This window comes from Vicia villosa, unplaced genomic scaffold (assembly GCF_029867415.1).
Source record: "Vicia villosa cultivar HV-30 ecotype Madison, WI unplaced genomic scaffold, Vvil1.0 ctg.001709F_1_1, whole genome shotgun sequence".
Taxonomy (NCBI): Eukaryota; Viridiplantae; Streptophyta; class Magnoliopsida; order Fabales; family Fabaceae; genus Vicia; species Vicia villosa.
The window spans coordinates 98,356-114,720 of NW_026705705.1; the positions used below are offsets into that span (position 1 = coordinate 98,356).

The following is a 16,365-nucleotide window of genomic DNA, read 5'->3' on the forward strand; positions in this document are numbered from 1 at the left end:
TTCAAAGGTAAAGTAACATCTTCCCACTTTATCCAATGAATTCTCCTTCTATCTTCCACACAACCCCATAAAAACTTACTTTGGATGCTAGTAAACTTTTTCACCACCTTTCTCAGCATCTTGAAAAAAGACATAGTGAAAATACTCGACGAACTAAGCACGAACTTTAGAAGAGTAATTCTACCTCCAATATTTAATAAACGATGCGTCCATCCTTCTTATCGATTCTTGAACTTTATCAAAAGAGGATTCCAAGTGGCTTCCTCCTTTGGATTGGATCCAATTAGAATACCAAGCAAATAAAAATTTCTACCCTCCCACTTACAAGAAAGGAAGTGAGAAACCGCCTCCAAAAAATGAAAAGTTAGTATTAATGGCCAATCAACTTACTTTTGTAGTAATTGATTCCAAGCCTCGACACAAGTTCAAAAGCGCGAAGCACCGCCCTCGTCGCCCACACATGTTTTCAATTACCATCCCCCACAATTAAGTTGGCATCCGTGAATTGAAGAATATCCACCATACAAGAACCCTTAATAGCAAAACTTTGGAATTCTCCCACATCAATCGATTTTCTAATAAGACCCGTAAGACCTTCCGCCGCCAAAACAAAAAGGAAAGGCGAACGAGGATTACCTTGTCTTAATCCTCTAGATGCCTTAAATTCCTTTGTTGGGCAACCATTAACTAACACCGACATATTACTAGAAAACACCAATAACTCCATCCACCTCATCCCCTTTTCTTCAAAACCCATCCTTTTAAACATATACTGTAAGAAACTCCAACTAACCTTATTGTACGCTTTTTCAAAATCCACTTTAAAAAGAATACAATTGCTACCTTCTTTTCTACCAAACCTCCCGAAGAAAGAATTGGACCAATATGATTACGTCTTCTTTTTTGTTTAATCACTTTGAGAAAAAAACCACTATTCGAATCCCGCTCCTTAAGCCAAGTCAATCTATATTTTTGTAAAAGCATATTCTCTTTAATCCTCAAATTCCTCCAAAATCTACTAGACATATCCTTTCAAAAAACTAGATTATCATCAAAAGAAGAATTAGAAACAAAATCTAACCTCTCATCGGAAATATTAATATCACGAACTCCTTCCTCTATCTCCAAATTGATCTTCTCGAACACATCCTTATTCCATCTTTTAAGTTTATCTTTTAAAAGCCTAAGTTTTTCCTTTAAAATAAAGTCTCCTCTTCCTTCCACCTTCAAACTTTTATACTCTTTCTCAACAAAAGGAATGAAAGAATCAAAGGAAAACCATTCATTATTGAACTTGAACGGTTTCGGGCCCCAATTATAATTATCTGAAATATCCCTATCTCCAAATAATTGACCTATCACTTCCCATCTATTCACCACAATGCTAGACAAAAGGAAACGATAAATCCTACTCTTCGACTTCCCATATATGTACCAAGAATTTTTTTCCTTTACAAGGAACATCCACCAAATCACTTTTATTAATAAACTCCGAGAATACCTCCGCTTCTTTGTTATTCGTCACAACCACTATCCCTTTCCTCTCTCTGCCACTCTTGATACCATTGAAATCCCCACCCATGATCCACTCTCCATCAATGAAAGTCTTCTTCAATTCTAACAAATCATCCCACATATATTTGTTCTTATTAAAATCACAAGAAGAATGAATATTCACAACATAATAAAGATTGCCCTTCCATCGTACTTTAACTCCCAAAAATCCATTCCCTTTAAAACTATTCAACACCTCCATATTGTCGTTCTTCCATAAATTAAGAAAACCCCTGATCTTCCCACCGAATTAGAAAACAAAAAACCAATCTCCGGAGATCTCCCAAAACTTTTTGCAATAACTTCATTCATACTAGTAACCTTTGTTTCTTGTATAAGTAAAATGTCCTCTTTTCCTTTGATGATTAAAGAACTAATTCTCCTTCTTTTGAGTGCATTTATTCCCCCCTTATATCCAATGATCCAATAATCATTGCACAAATTTTCGTGACTCCTTCCAACCTTCCCGTTCTATATCTCTCCCTTGTTCCAAATTTGCAGTCCTACTAACGAGGTTGCTCCCTACCTCCTCATCAACCACTCCCAAAGCAACAATAGTCGCCTATAATTTACCCCCAACATCTCGATTCAGAAATTCCCATTGCCTCCTATTGTTTCTACGAATGTGTGATTCCTTCTTTTGATCCCCATAAAACACGGTAGTACTACCATAATGTTGACTTCCCATCACCAATATTTTTACCAATGACAGCTTCCCCTTTTTATTATCCTTCATAGCCTTTCTATCATATTTGAAGATCCCACAATCTTTCACCTTACACCTTCCTTTCTTACCTTCCTTTCTTAAAAAAAATAATGATTCTTTATTTTTTATTCTTAACGTATTACTTTACTCTTATTACTTTACTCTTGGGTTTTCTAATTTTATTTTTGTATGATAATGAGATTTATTTCTTATATTAAAAGTTAAAAATTGAAAAACATAAATAAAATGATAGTCTGCATTAGTTTTCATTAGTTTTCATTTTCAGTCAAAAGACAGAAACCATGGAACTGAAATGACTCACTTAAAACCTCCTTTAAAAGATTATGTGGTACAATTGAATCAAATAAGCCCTTTTCAAATAAAAAGTCAGCTGATTGGGAACCTTTAGGCACTTCTATATTTAACGTTTCTTCAATTACTCTTTTACCCGTAAATGCAATGTAAGCATTTGGTTCGACAATAACAATATCCCCCAACATCCCAAAAGTAGTTATTACCCCACCAGTAGTAGGAGATGTAAGTATCGCTACATAGAATAACTTTTTATTGATTTGATAATTATATAAAGCATAATAAATCTTAGCCATTTGCATTAAGCTGATACTTCCTTCTTGCATACGCGCTCCTCCAGACGCACATACTATAGTAAGAGGTAAAAGTTGATTGGTAGCATATTCGATCAACCGAATGATTTTCTCACCCATTACGGATCCCATACTACCCCCCAGAAAACCAAAAATCCATAATACCTATTGCTAGAGGAATACCATTTAGTTGACCTGTGCCTGTTTCAACCGCGTCCGGTAATCCTGTCTCTTCTTGAAGAGAATCAAGACCATTTTAATAAGGTTCATCTTCCTCTTCCCATTCGTCTTTCTCTTTATCTTCCTCTTTCTCTTTCTCTTCCTCTTCCTCTTCCTCGTCCAAACCTTTATATTTTATATTCATATTAAATAACACATTGAATTCCTTTACCTCTTGCCGAGTCATAGGCCTTAGCGGTTCCAATTTCAAATCAAATACAATATAAAATCCGATTTCCTCTTCCGAGTGAAATTCCTCTTCCGAATTAAATTCAATGGGATCTAGAGAAACCATGTCTTCATCCATCGGATTCCAAGTACCAGGATCAATCAAAAGTTTGATTCTATCTGAACTGCTCATTTTCAAATAATCTCCACAACATTCGCAAATATGCAAATTGGATTTCAAAAATTTCTTATAATTTGATGCATAGCAAGTCTCGCATGCATCCCATAAATGCTCAAATTTTAAAAAAGGATTAGTATCATCATATACTATTGGAACAAACTCCTTTTTTATTTGATTAAAATCACTATCATTATCATTTTCGATTTGAGTCAAATCACTCTCAGATTCTACTTCAGGAAACTCATTACCATTATCATAATCTTCTATTTCAAGAAAATCATTATCATAATCTTCTATTTCAGGAAACTCATTACCATTATCATAATCATGATCTTCTATTTCAAGAAACTCATTACCATTATCATAATCATAATCTTCTATTTCAGGAAACTCATTACCATTATCATAATCTTATATTTCAGGAAAATCACTATCATTTTCTATTTGTTGAGTAAAATCACTATCATTTTCTATTTGAGTCAAATCACTATCATCTAAAATGGAACTATCAATACAGATTTGAGAACGAAGATAAATCTCAATCCAACTATTAATGTTATGATTCCAATTCGATTTAGTATCATTAGGATCATTACTCTTAGAGACATTCGTCAAATAGCTAGAATTTTGATAACTAGCAAAACATTTTGGTTCATTTAAAAAAAGAATGATTATTGTCAATCTCCAAAATTTGATTTTTAATAGAAAAGGATATGGAATAATTATTCCTATTACTATCGCTAACTAACAAAGTTTTCTTAGATAGGAAATTCTGTATGTTGCTGACATCTACTAAACAATCAGCATGACTAGAACTCGAATTTTCACTATTGTTCTTCCAACTATCAATCTTTTTATCCATATCAGTTAAAATAGATGGGTCTTCATTTGCACCGTTATTTTCAATAGGACCAAAACTATTTATTGATTTACTTAAATCACACATGTATTCTAAACCCCTATTAAACAGCATTGAATTGAACCACTTTGTTTCCATAGATCTTTTTTCCTCTAGTTACATGAAAATACAATAGATGATTAGTCATTTGATGATAATTTTTTTATTGAAGAAATATAGAAATAGAATCACCAAGATTAATAAATCAGTAATAATAATGAACGAGTAAGTATTGAAAAAATTTCTCAATTCTAGTTGAATAGAAAATGGATAACTATTTATAATAGAAAAATTACAATAGTTAGAAAATTGGATTTTCAATTATTCTATTTTCTAAAATATATGATCTGGGAAGGAAGAATTCGAACCTCCGAATAATGTGACTAAAACCCGCGCCTTACCGCTTGGCCACGCCCTATTTTTAAGTCAACACTAATAAATAATAAATACTATTATGGGTTGTTCGTCAATTCCACTTCTCAATTGATTCGATAGAATAAATTGTTGCTAGAATTTTGATATGCATCTACATCAAATTAAACTAAATTGATTGATCATTCCATAGAATTCAATTAAGATATTGTATGAATATTGAATTTCTTCTCTTTTTGATTTGAGAATGAAACTATTTTGAACTTATTCAGTTCAAATCAAAAAGGGATTGGGGGTCTGATCTTAGTTGATTTATCTTTTTTTTCTTCGTTTTATTACTGATTTAGTAATATTTATAGATATTAATATTAATTCAATATTTGAATCATATTCTATTATTATCCTTTTTTATTTTCTAATTTTTCATTTTCTATTCTATCTCTATAGATATATATTTTTCTCTATAGATATCTATTTTTCACTACACATATCTATTTTTATATAAATGAAATAAAAATTTATTTATTTTTCTTTTAATTGTGAGTCTAAATTGTGAATAAAAGGATAATACAAAAATTAGAGAATAATAAGAATAATATATATATATATATATATATATATATATATATATATATATATATATATATATATCATATATATAATAAATCATATATATAATAATACGATCAAAAAAATACAATAAAAATTAGAATTCATAAAAACAAGAAAAAATACAATTCATTTTCTTAAAGAGCAACATTTTTGTTATGCTTAATATCTTTAACTTGGCATGTATTTGTATAAATTATGTCATTTATGTTAGAACAAGATTTGTTCTGATCAATATTCTTAGTTTTGATGATAACAAGGATATGAATTTTGTATGAGATAATGTGGTACTCTAATACTATGCAATTTCCGTTTCAGGAATTATACAAAGAGTATGCACAAAATCAGCCCAAGAAGCACTGACTCAGAAGGTTCAGCATGCAACGTCAGAACATGGTCTGGCAAGACATCAGAAGATGGTCAAGCAGAATCAGAACATGGGTCTATGGAAGCATCAGAAGAACTTGAGATCAGAAGCAGAAGCACTGAAGTTCTCACGGTATCACGCTCAGAAGCACTTCAAGGTCAGAAGACAATAAGATGCTCTGCACCAAGCTGTTTGACTCTGATGATATTCAAACATTGTTTACACAAACATCAGATCAGAAGCAAGTACTAGACTGGCAAGCTACGCTGACTGACAAAAGGAACGTTAGAAGCTATTAAAGGCAACGTCAGTAGACACAGCGGAAACAAGGCTCGAGGTAGTTGACAAAAGAGTGAAACATTAAATGCAATGTTGTACGGAATACGCAAAGCATTAAATGCTCCCAACGGTCATCTTCTCAAACGCCTATAAATATGAAGTTCTGATGAGAAGCAAATGTTAACGAACGAATTACAAACTCTGAACCAACTTGCAGAAACGCTGTTCAAATCAAAAGCTCTCAAACTTCATCATCAAGCTCACTTATTGCTGTTGTAATATTATAGTGAGATTAAGCTTAAACTTTAAGAGAAATATCACAGTTGTGATTATAGCTTTTCAGAAGCATTGTAATACTCTTAGAATTTGTTTACATTAAGTTGTAAGTTCTAGAGTGATCAGGTTGTTGATCAGTATACTCTAGCAAGTCTTAGAAGTTGTCTAAGCAGTTTGTTCCTAGAGTGATCAGGTTGTGATCAGGATACTCTAGAAGACTTAGAGTGTTTCTAAGTGGAAAACCATTGTAATCAAGTGTGATTAGTGGATTAAATCCTCAGGTGAGGTAAATCACTCCAAGGGGGTGGACTGGAGTAGTTTAGTTAACAACGAACCAGGATAAAAATCATTGTGCAAATTATTTTTATCTTACAAGTTTTTAAAGCTACACTTATTCAAACCCCCCCTTTCTAAGTGTTTTTCTATCCTTCAATTGGCATCAGAGCGCCGGTTCTAAGGTGCAAGCACTTAACCATGTTTAGAAAAGATTCAGGAAGAGAAAAACGCTTCAGTAAAAGATGGCTGGTGAAATTCCAACAAACACACTTACATCTACCTCTGGCTCTGCTGAGCAATACAACGGAAATGGTAACAATGGTTATACTAGACCACCAGTATTTGATGGTGAAAACTTTGAATACTGGAAAGATAAACTGGAAAGTTACTTCCTTGGTCTAGATTGTGACTTATGGGATCTTCTGGTGGATGGTTACAAACATCCAGTGAATGCTACTGGCGTAAGGCTTACAAGACAAGAAATGAATGATGATCAAAAGAAGCTTTTCAAAAATCATCTTAAATGTAGGACTGTTTTGCTGAATGCTATCTCTCATGCTGAGTATGAGAAGATATCTAACAGGGAAACTGCCCATGATATATATGAGTCATTGAAAATGACCCATGAGGGAAATGCTCAAGTCAAGGAGACTAAAGCTCTTGCTTTAATCCAGAAATATGAAGCCTTCAAGATGGAGGATGATGAAGATATTGAGAAAATGTCCTCAAGATTTCAAACGCTAACTGCTGGATTGAGAGTTCTGGATAAAGGCTACACCAAGGATGATCATGTAAAGAAGATCATCAGAAGCTTGCCCAGAAGATGGGGCCCAATGGTGACTGCATTCAAGATTGCAAAGAATCTGAATGAGGTTTCTTTGGAAGAGCTAATCAGTGCCTTGAGAAGCCATGAGATAGAGCTGGATGCAAATGAGCCTTAGAAGAAAGGTAAGTCTATTGCATTAAAATCTAATATTAAAAAATGCACTAACGCTTTTCAGGCTGAAGAAGTAGATTCTGAAGAATCAGAATCAGAAGAAGAAGATGAACTGTCCATGATCTCCAGAAGGGTAAACCAACTCTGGAAGAGCAAGCAAAGGAAGTTCAAGAGCTTCAGAAGCTCAAAGAAATTTGAACGAGGAGAATCTTCTGGTGGCAGAATATCTGACAAGAAGAAAGTTGTCTGCTATGAGTGCAATGAGCCCGGACACTTCAAGAGTGAATGTCCAAAACTTCAGAAGGAGAATCCCAAGAAGAAGTTTCATAAGAAGAAAGGTCTTATGGCAACATGGGATGATTCTGAATCTGAATCAGAATCAGACTCTGAAGGAGAGCAAGCCAACTTTGCATTGATGGCCACTGTGGATGATGGATCAGAATCTACATTAGAATCAGATTCTGAAGAGGTATTTTCTGAACTATCTAGAGATGAATTAGTTTCCAATTTAACTGAACTTCTGGAACTCAAGGCTCATCTTAGTATCAAATACAAAAAGCTGAAAAAGCAATTTGAATTTGAAACTAAGAAGCTGGAAGTGGAAAATTCTGAACTGAAGGAAAAAGTTTTAAAATTATCCAAAGATAGTGGATCTCCTTCTGAATCAGAAAAATCCATTCCTAGTCTAAATCATATTCTGAAAGAATATGACTCGAGTTTCAGAAAGTTCCTATCTAGAAGTATTGGCAGAAGTCATCTTGCTTCTATGATATATGGTGTTTCTAGAAACAAAAGGTTTGGCTTTGGCTATGAGGGTGATACCTCACATAAATTTGAACCTGTTGATGATCTGAAAATCACATACAAACCATTGTATGATCAGTTCAAATATGGCCGTGCACATGATATTAGGCTCACTTCACATGCACAGAGTTTTAACACTGTACACACCAAGAAGCATGTGACACAACCTAAGAAATATCATGCTGTCAAACCTAAAGAATATCATGCTGTTCCTCCTGTTAACTATTATGCTAAACCCAAGTTCAATCAGAACTTGAGGAAAACTAACAAGAAAGGACCCAAGAAATTGTGGGTACCTAAGGAGAAGATAATTTCTGTTGCAAATATCCTTAGCTGCAAAGAGGACAAAGCACAAAATGTCATGGTACCTGGACTCGGGGTGCTCGCGACACATGACGGGAAGAAGGTCTACGTTCCAAGACCTAGTGCTTAAACCAGGTGGAGAAGTCAAGTTTGGAGGAGATCAGAAGGGCAAGATTATTGGCTCTGGAACCATAAATTTTGGTAACTCTCCTTCCATAACTAATGTACTTCTTGTAGAAGGATTAACGCATAACTTATTGTCCATAAGTCAACTAAGTGACAATGGTTATGATATAATCTTCAATCAAAAGTCTTGCAAGGCTGTAAGTCAGAAGGATGGCTCAATCCTATTTACAGGCAAAAGAAAGAACAACATCTATAAGATTGATCTTTCAGATCTTGAGAAGCAGAAGGTGACTTGCCTTATGTCTGTTTCTGAAGAGCAATGGGTCTGGCACAGAAGATTAGGACATGCTAGTTTGAGAAAGATTTCTCAGATTAACAAACTAAATCTGGTCAGAGGACTCCCAAATCTGAAATATAAATCAGATGCTCTTTGTGAAGCATGTCAGAAGGGCAAGTTCTCCAAACCTGCATTCAAATCTAAGAATGTTGTCTCTTCCTCAAGGCCGTTAGAACTTCTGCATATTGATCTGTTTGGACCGGTCAAAACAGCATCTATCAGAGGGAAGAAATATGGATTAGTCATCGTAGATAATTATAGCCGCTGGACATGGGTAAAGTTCTTAAAACACAAGGATGAGTCTCATTCAGTGTTCTTTGAATTCTGCACTCAGATCCAATCTGAGAAGGAGTGCAAAATCATAAAGGTCAGAAGTGATCATGGTGGCGAATTTGAGAACAGATTCTTTGAGGAGTTCTTCAAAGAAAATGGTATTGCCCATGATTTCTCTTGCCCTAGAACTCCACAGCAAAATGGAGTTGTAGAGCGAAAGAATAGGACTCTGCAAGAAATGGCCAGAATCATGATCAATGAGACCAATATGGCTAAGCACTTCTGGGCAGAAGCAATAAACACTGCATGTTATATTCAGAATAGAATTTCTATAAGACCTATTCTAAATAAGACTCCTTATGAATTGTGGAAGAACAGAAAGCCCAACATTTCATATTTTCATCCTTTTGGATGTGTGTGTTTTATTCTGAATACTAAAGATCATCTTGGTAAGTTTGATTCTAAGGCACAAAAATGTTTTCTTCTTGGATATTCTGAATGCTCTAAAGGCTACAGAGTATACAATACTTAAACATTGGTTGTAGAAGAATCAATCAATATCAGGTTTGATGATAAGCTTGGTCTTGAAAAACCAAAGCAGTTTGAGAATTTTGCAGATATAGATATTGACATATCAGAAGCTGTAGAACCAAGAAGCAAAGCTCCAGAAGCTGAAAGTCTCATAAGCAATGGATCAGAAGATCAAGTTGCTGCATCTTTAGAGAATCTCAGGATTTCTGAAGAGCCAACAGTCAGAAGATCTTCTAGACTCTCCTTAGCTCACTCAGAAGATGTGATCCTTGGAAAGAAAGACGATTCCATCAGAACAAGAGCATTCCTTAAGAACAATGCAGAATGCCAGTTAGGTCTTGTTTCTTTGATCGAGCCAACTTCTGTTGATCAAGCTCTAGAAGATCCAGACTGGATAATTGCCATGCAAGAAGAACTAAATCAGTTTACAAGGAATGATGTATGGGATTTGGTTCCTAGACCAAAAGGATTCAACATCATTGGTACTAAGTGGGTGTTCAGAAACAAGCTTAGTGAGAAGGGAGAAGTGGTAAGAAACAAAGCCAGACTGGTGGCTCAGGGATATAGTCAGCAAGAAGGGATTGACTATACAGAAACCTTTGCACCAGTGGCCAGGTTAGAATCTATTCGCTTGTTAATCTCTTTTGCCACTCAACATAACATCACTCTGTATCAGATGAATGTTAAGAGTGCCTTCTTAAATGGTTATATAGATGAGGAAGTATATGTCCACCAACCTCCTGGTTTTGAAGACTCTAAGTCTCCAGAACATGTTTTCAAACTTAAGAAATCATTGTATGGATTGAAGCAAGCTCCCAGAGCTTGGTATGAAAGATTAAGTTCTTTCCTTCTGAACAATGGTTTCACTAGAGGACAAGTGGACACAACTCTCTTCTGTAAAACATCTAAGAAGGACATTTTAATTTGTCAAATTTATGTTGATGATATTATCTTTGGAACATCTAATGCCTCACTTGGAAAGGAGTTTGCTAAGTCTATGCAGGCTGAATTTGAAATGAGTATGATGGGTGAACTCAAGTATTTCCTTGGGATTCAAATCAACCAAACTTTCTAAAAGCAAAGAAGCCAAAACTCCTATGCATCCAACATGTGTCCTAGGTAAGGATGAGGTAAGTAAGAAGGTTGATCAGAAGTTGTACAGAGGTATGATTGGATCTCTTCTATACTTAATTGCTTCTAGACCTGACATTCTATTCAGTGTTTGTTTGTGTGCTAGATTCCAATCAGATCCTAGAGAATCTCACTTAACTGCTGTTAAGAGAATTCTGAGGTATCTGAAAGGTACTACTAATGTTGGTTTAGTCTACAGAAGATCTAAAGAATACAACTTAGTAGGATTTTGTGATGCTGACTATGCTGGAGACAGAATTGAAAGGAAGAGTACTTCTGGAAGTTGTCAATTTCTTGGAAGTCATCTGATCTCCTGGTACAGCAAGAAGCAAGCTACTATAGCTCTCTCAACTACAGAAGCAGAATATGTTGCTGCTGCTGGATGTAGCACACAAATGCTCTGGATAAAAAGTCGGCTAGAAGACTATCAGATTTATGAGAGTAGCATTCCTATTTTCTGTGATAATACTTCTGCTATATGTTTATCTAAGAATCCTATCTTACATTCCAAAGCTAAACATATTGAGATTAAACATCATTTTATAAGGGACTATGTTCAGAAGAGTGTTCTCTCTTTGAGCTTCGTAGATACAGACCATCAATGGGCTGATATCTTTACAAAACCCCTTGCTGAAGATAGGTTTAAGTTCATTCTGAAGAATATCAGTATGGACTTGTGCCCAGAATAAGAAGATGAGAAGATCTATGTATGAATAACTTCTGAAATGTGTTAGGACCAGGCAGCTATAAGAAGTTCTGATAACTATCAATTAGAAGTTCTGATTCTGTTATTACTAACGTTTCATTATCTAAGTTGATTCATAAGCTCTTTTAAAGCAAAACAGGTGTCACCATTCTTTCCAGAAAATAAACACGTATTCACTATTTTTGGACAAGCATGCGTGCAGTTGAGGAGACGCCGCCCTAGGTAACTGTGCAAATCATTTCACTTTGCCACATTATCTCTCCTAACGTCATTTCTCATTAAATGCATATTGATGTCTTTTTTCTTGTAATCATTTCTTTTAAAACAGTTTTCTTTTTTCTTTATTTTTATTTCTTTTTCAAACCGTTTAAATAACCCGCTTCATCTTCATTTCATCTTTTTCACTCTCTCTCCATTTGTGTATCTCTCTCTTTGCATTCGTCTCTTTCAAACTCTAGTTTGTGATCTGAAACCAAGCAACATCATTATGAATTCTTCCTCTCAACTGGTATACAACAAGCACAGATACGCTCCTCTGAAGACTTGCTCCATTCCTCAGTCAGAACTGGAAGTTCTCTGTGAGTCCTCAGTGGACTTTGAAAATCTGAAAGCATATGGTTTCAAACCTGATGCTAAACTCATGCAACCGTCACTCCAACCGCCATTATCTCCTTCGTGCTAGGGTATGAAGTTGTGATAACTAGGAAGTTAATCAGGAAGCTGTACAACTTGGCCGATGAAGAAGGAGTCACTGGTCCCCTTCCTGGCAGAGTTGATTGGTTCCAGGTTGAGAAGTTGATTTCGTGTGTTACCGGTACTGATTCAAGTCTAACTGGTACCCTGAAGCCATTTTATCAAATTTGGGCTGAGATTATTCTGGGCTCTCTTCATCACAGAAAGAGATTCTTCTCTTCTTCTTACATTAGTCCTGACCACAAGTACACTCTCTTATGCGTCGGAAGAAGAATTAAAATCAACATCTCCAACATCATTTTTGAGAATCTGAAGTTGGCTATTGAAGAGTCAAGAGATGACGAACGTGCAGAGTACCCTCATCTCAAAAGAAATGCTGTTCCTTTCGCCAGAATGATCTCAGACATTCTGATTGAAAGTGACCTAATGGACTCCCTAAGGGCTATTGGAACACCAAATTTCTTTAGAGTCACTCGGGGTTCTATCTTCAATGGTCTTGACTTGCTGAGAATGGAACTTGTCAAGGAAATAACTGCTGTTCCCTTTGACATTGAACACAAAAGAATTCCTGTTGCAGGTTTCTCTACTTTATTTCAAGCAGAACTTTGCCAGGCGGTTAAATTCTTTTTGGAAGCTTCTGTGAGAAATCAATCTTCTATTGATCCTACATGGATTCGTGGAAGAGTGCTTCCTTCTCAAGCTGACCTCAAGAAGGAGGATAAGAAGAAGCGAGAGAAAAGGCTAAAGAGAAAGGCTGCAAAAGAAGCTGCCAAGAGAGAAGCAAGGCAGAAGGTCACTTATGACCCTCTTAAGGTTAATTCCTTTGAGGCAATCAGAACAGGTAACTTCTCCAGGCAAGTGTACCAACCTCCATCTATCCAACCTTCTTCTTCTGAACCCCAAAACACCTTCACTATACCAAATCCTCTTCCACCCTCTCTTTCAACTCCTGTCTTAAACCCTACACCTCTAAACATCCTTCCCCCAACTCCTTCTGATAAGCCATCCTCATCAACCCCCATCATAATAATTCCTTTCTCTCCTACCCAAATCACAGATATCCCTTCATCCTCTCTCATCCCCACAGATATCCCATCCTCCTCAAACACTGCACCTCCATCTTCTCTATCCCATCCCCTAACTACCAGAAAATCCAACCTTACTGCCTTCTCTACCCTGACTACAAATTCACGTTCAACCCACCTAAACCTGAACCCCATATCTACCTGGAGCTGTTCAGACATGAAGTGATTAGCAGGCTGGACCTCTTGAGGGATGCTTTCCTCAATGGTCTTGATGATGTTTCTACGAGAAACCTCTGGAGAAGCTTTCGCCAGGATTTTCAAGTAGGAGCAATGGGAGTATAGAAGAGACTAGTGGCTGCTGCCCCTGGTTATGCTGGTTATCTTCTGGAGGGTGATAATTGTATCTACTATCATCCCCTAAGAAACTGTGTTGCTGCTGAGGAGAAGAGGTTTGTGGATGAACTGGAGGAAGCAAGAATTGCTGCTGCAATGGAAGCTAACCCTTGCAGGGAAATTGTGGTCCGGAAACCTCAATATCCTGTTCTGCTGGGAGACTTCAGGACTCTCTTTGAATTTCTGAGGGAAAACCCTTCTGTGGAAGACCCAAGCTTGGTCATTCCAGAAGTTGTTGACCCACCAGAAGTTGAAGGTCCTTCTGCTCCTAGGAATCTAGCTACCATTCTTCAGGCACTTGAGAATGGAGATTCTGAGGTTCCTGCTGCAGAGTATGAAGATGCTTCTATGCAAGAAGCAGATGCTGATGATCATGTTGCTGAAACAATTCCTGTTGAGGAAAATCCTGCAAATGATCTAACTATGGAAGCTGCGGATCACAATGCCATTCCTGTGGATAGAAGTTGCGAAGCTTCTTCTGATGAACCTTCCCGTCTTGCAAGGACTCTGGAAGTTATTCAGAAGAACCAGGATGAGCAGAGATCAATCAATGCTGAGTTTCGTGCTTTCATGGAAAGGCAGAATGAGAGCAACAGTGGGATTCATGATATGCTGGCCAAGATCATGTCGAAGCTGGGGTCATCTTAGATTGAGTGTTAGTTGTTTTTCTTTTTTGCTTTGCTGCATCTGTTTCTGCATCTTCTTTTGCCCTTCCTCTTGTACTTCTGAACTTCTGTTTCTTTGAGCTTAATGACAATTATCCTTTTCTTCTATGTGTTTGTCGTGTTTTTCATCTGAATCTTTTATGTTTTTGATGTTATGACAAAAAGGGGGAGAAAAATGTGATAAATGATCTGATTTATTTTAACAGTTGCTGGGAGAAAGGCTCCACATTTCTAACCGAACTTGCAAAGTTCTATGTTTTTGAGTGATGTCTTACAGGAATTGAAGATCCTCTTTAAAGCTCAACATGAGAAGCAAAGAGATGAGGAAAAGAAATTCTATAAAGAATCAAGCTCTTGGAAATTGAAGCAAGCTGAGTACTATAAAGCTTCAAGATCAGAAGCAAGAAGGAAGAATGTTCTGATTTTCTGATGATAGAATATACTTTCATTCTTATTCTTTATATGTTCTGATGCATGTTTTAGTTACAAAATATGCTCTGAAACATTTTATGTTTGTATGCTCTGATACATAATTATATGTTCTAATACATATTTTATGTTCTGACTCATTCATGCTGACTTTTGTCGTTTAGTTTGTTCTGTAACATTTCAGGATGTAGAGATGCTCTGATGATGCTCTGGTACATTCAACAATGTTCTGATACAATCTAGCATGTAATGACTCAAGAAGATATTCAAGCTCTGAAGTTGTCCAATGGAAGCAAGAATCAGAAGTTATGAATATTCTGAAGATCTAGGAAATTCAAGTTCTGAAGCTGTCCTATGGAAGCAAGAATCAGAATCTGTGAATGTTCTGAAGATCTAAGCATATGTGAACGTCTCAACTGAAATACTCAGGGAAGTCTTTTATTTATAAAATTCTTCTAGTATTTATTTCAGGGGGAGATTATTTATCTCAGGGGGAGATTGTTAATCTCAGGGGGAGACATATTCACACATTGTCTATATGCTCATGCTATAGCTGTGTAATTGTCTTTAGCCGTCTGATATTCTGATCGCAAATTCATATCATTTATGTATGTTTTTGTCATCATCAAAAAGGGGGAGATTGTTAGAACAATATTTGTTCTGATCAATATTCTTAGTTTTGATGATAACAAGGATATGAATTTTGTATGAGATAATGTGGTACTCTAATACTATGCAATTTCCGTTTCAGGAATTATACAAAGAGTATGCACAAAATCAGCGCAAGAAGCACTGACTCAGAAGGTTCAACATGCAACATCAGAACATGGTCTGGCAAGACATCAGAAGATGGTCAAGCAGAATCAGAACATGGGTCAATGGAAGCATCAGAAGAACTTGAGATCAGAAGCAGAAGCACTGAAGTTCTCACGGTATCACGCTCAGAAGCACTTCAAGGTTAGAAGACAAGAAGATGCTCTGCACCAAGCTGTTTGACTCTGATGATATTCAAACGTTGTTTACACAAACATCAGATCAGAAGCAAGTACTAGACTGGCAGGCTACGCTGACTGACAAAAGGAACGTTATAAGCTATTAAAGGCAACGTCAGTAGACACAACGGAAACAAGGCTCGAGGTAGTTGACAAAAGAGTGAAACATTAAATGCAATGTTGTACGGAATACGCAAAGCATTAAATGCTCCCAACGGTCATCTTCTCAAACGCCTATAAATATGAAGTTCTGATGAGAAGGAAATGTTAACGAACGAATTACAGACTCTGAACCAACTTGCAGAAACGCTGTTCAAATCAAAAGCTCTCAAACTTTGTCATCAAGCTCACTTATTGCTGTTGTAATATTATAGTGAGATTAAGCTTAAACTTTAAGAGAAATATCATAGTTGTGATTATAGCTTTTCAGAAGCATTGTAATACTCTTAGAATTTGTTTACATTAAGTTGTAAGTTCTAGAGTGATCAGGTTGTTGATCAGTATACTCTA

The 16,365-nt window shown here is 36.1% G+C and overlaps 1 pseudogene; it reads right to left on the minus strand.

Moving 5' to 3' along the window:
• Positions 1 to 2,399: 2,399 nt before the first annotated feature.
• On the minus strand, positions 2,400 to 4,449 carry LOC131636371 (acetyl-coenzyme A carboxylase carboxyl transferase subunit beta, chloroplastic-like; annotated as a pseudogene).
• Positions 4,450 to 16,365: the final 11,916 nt, after the last annotated feature.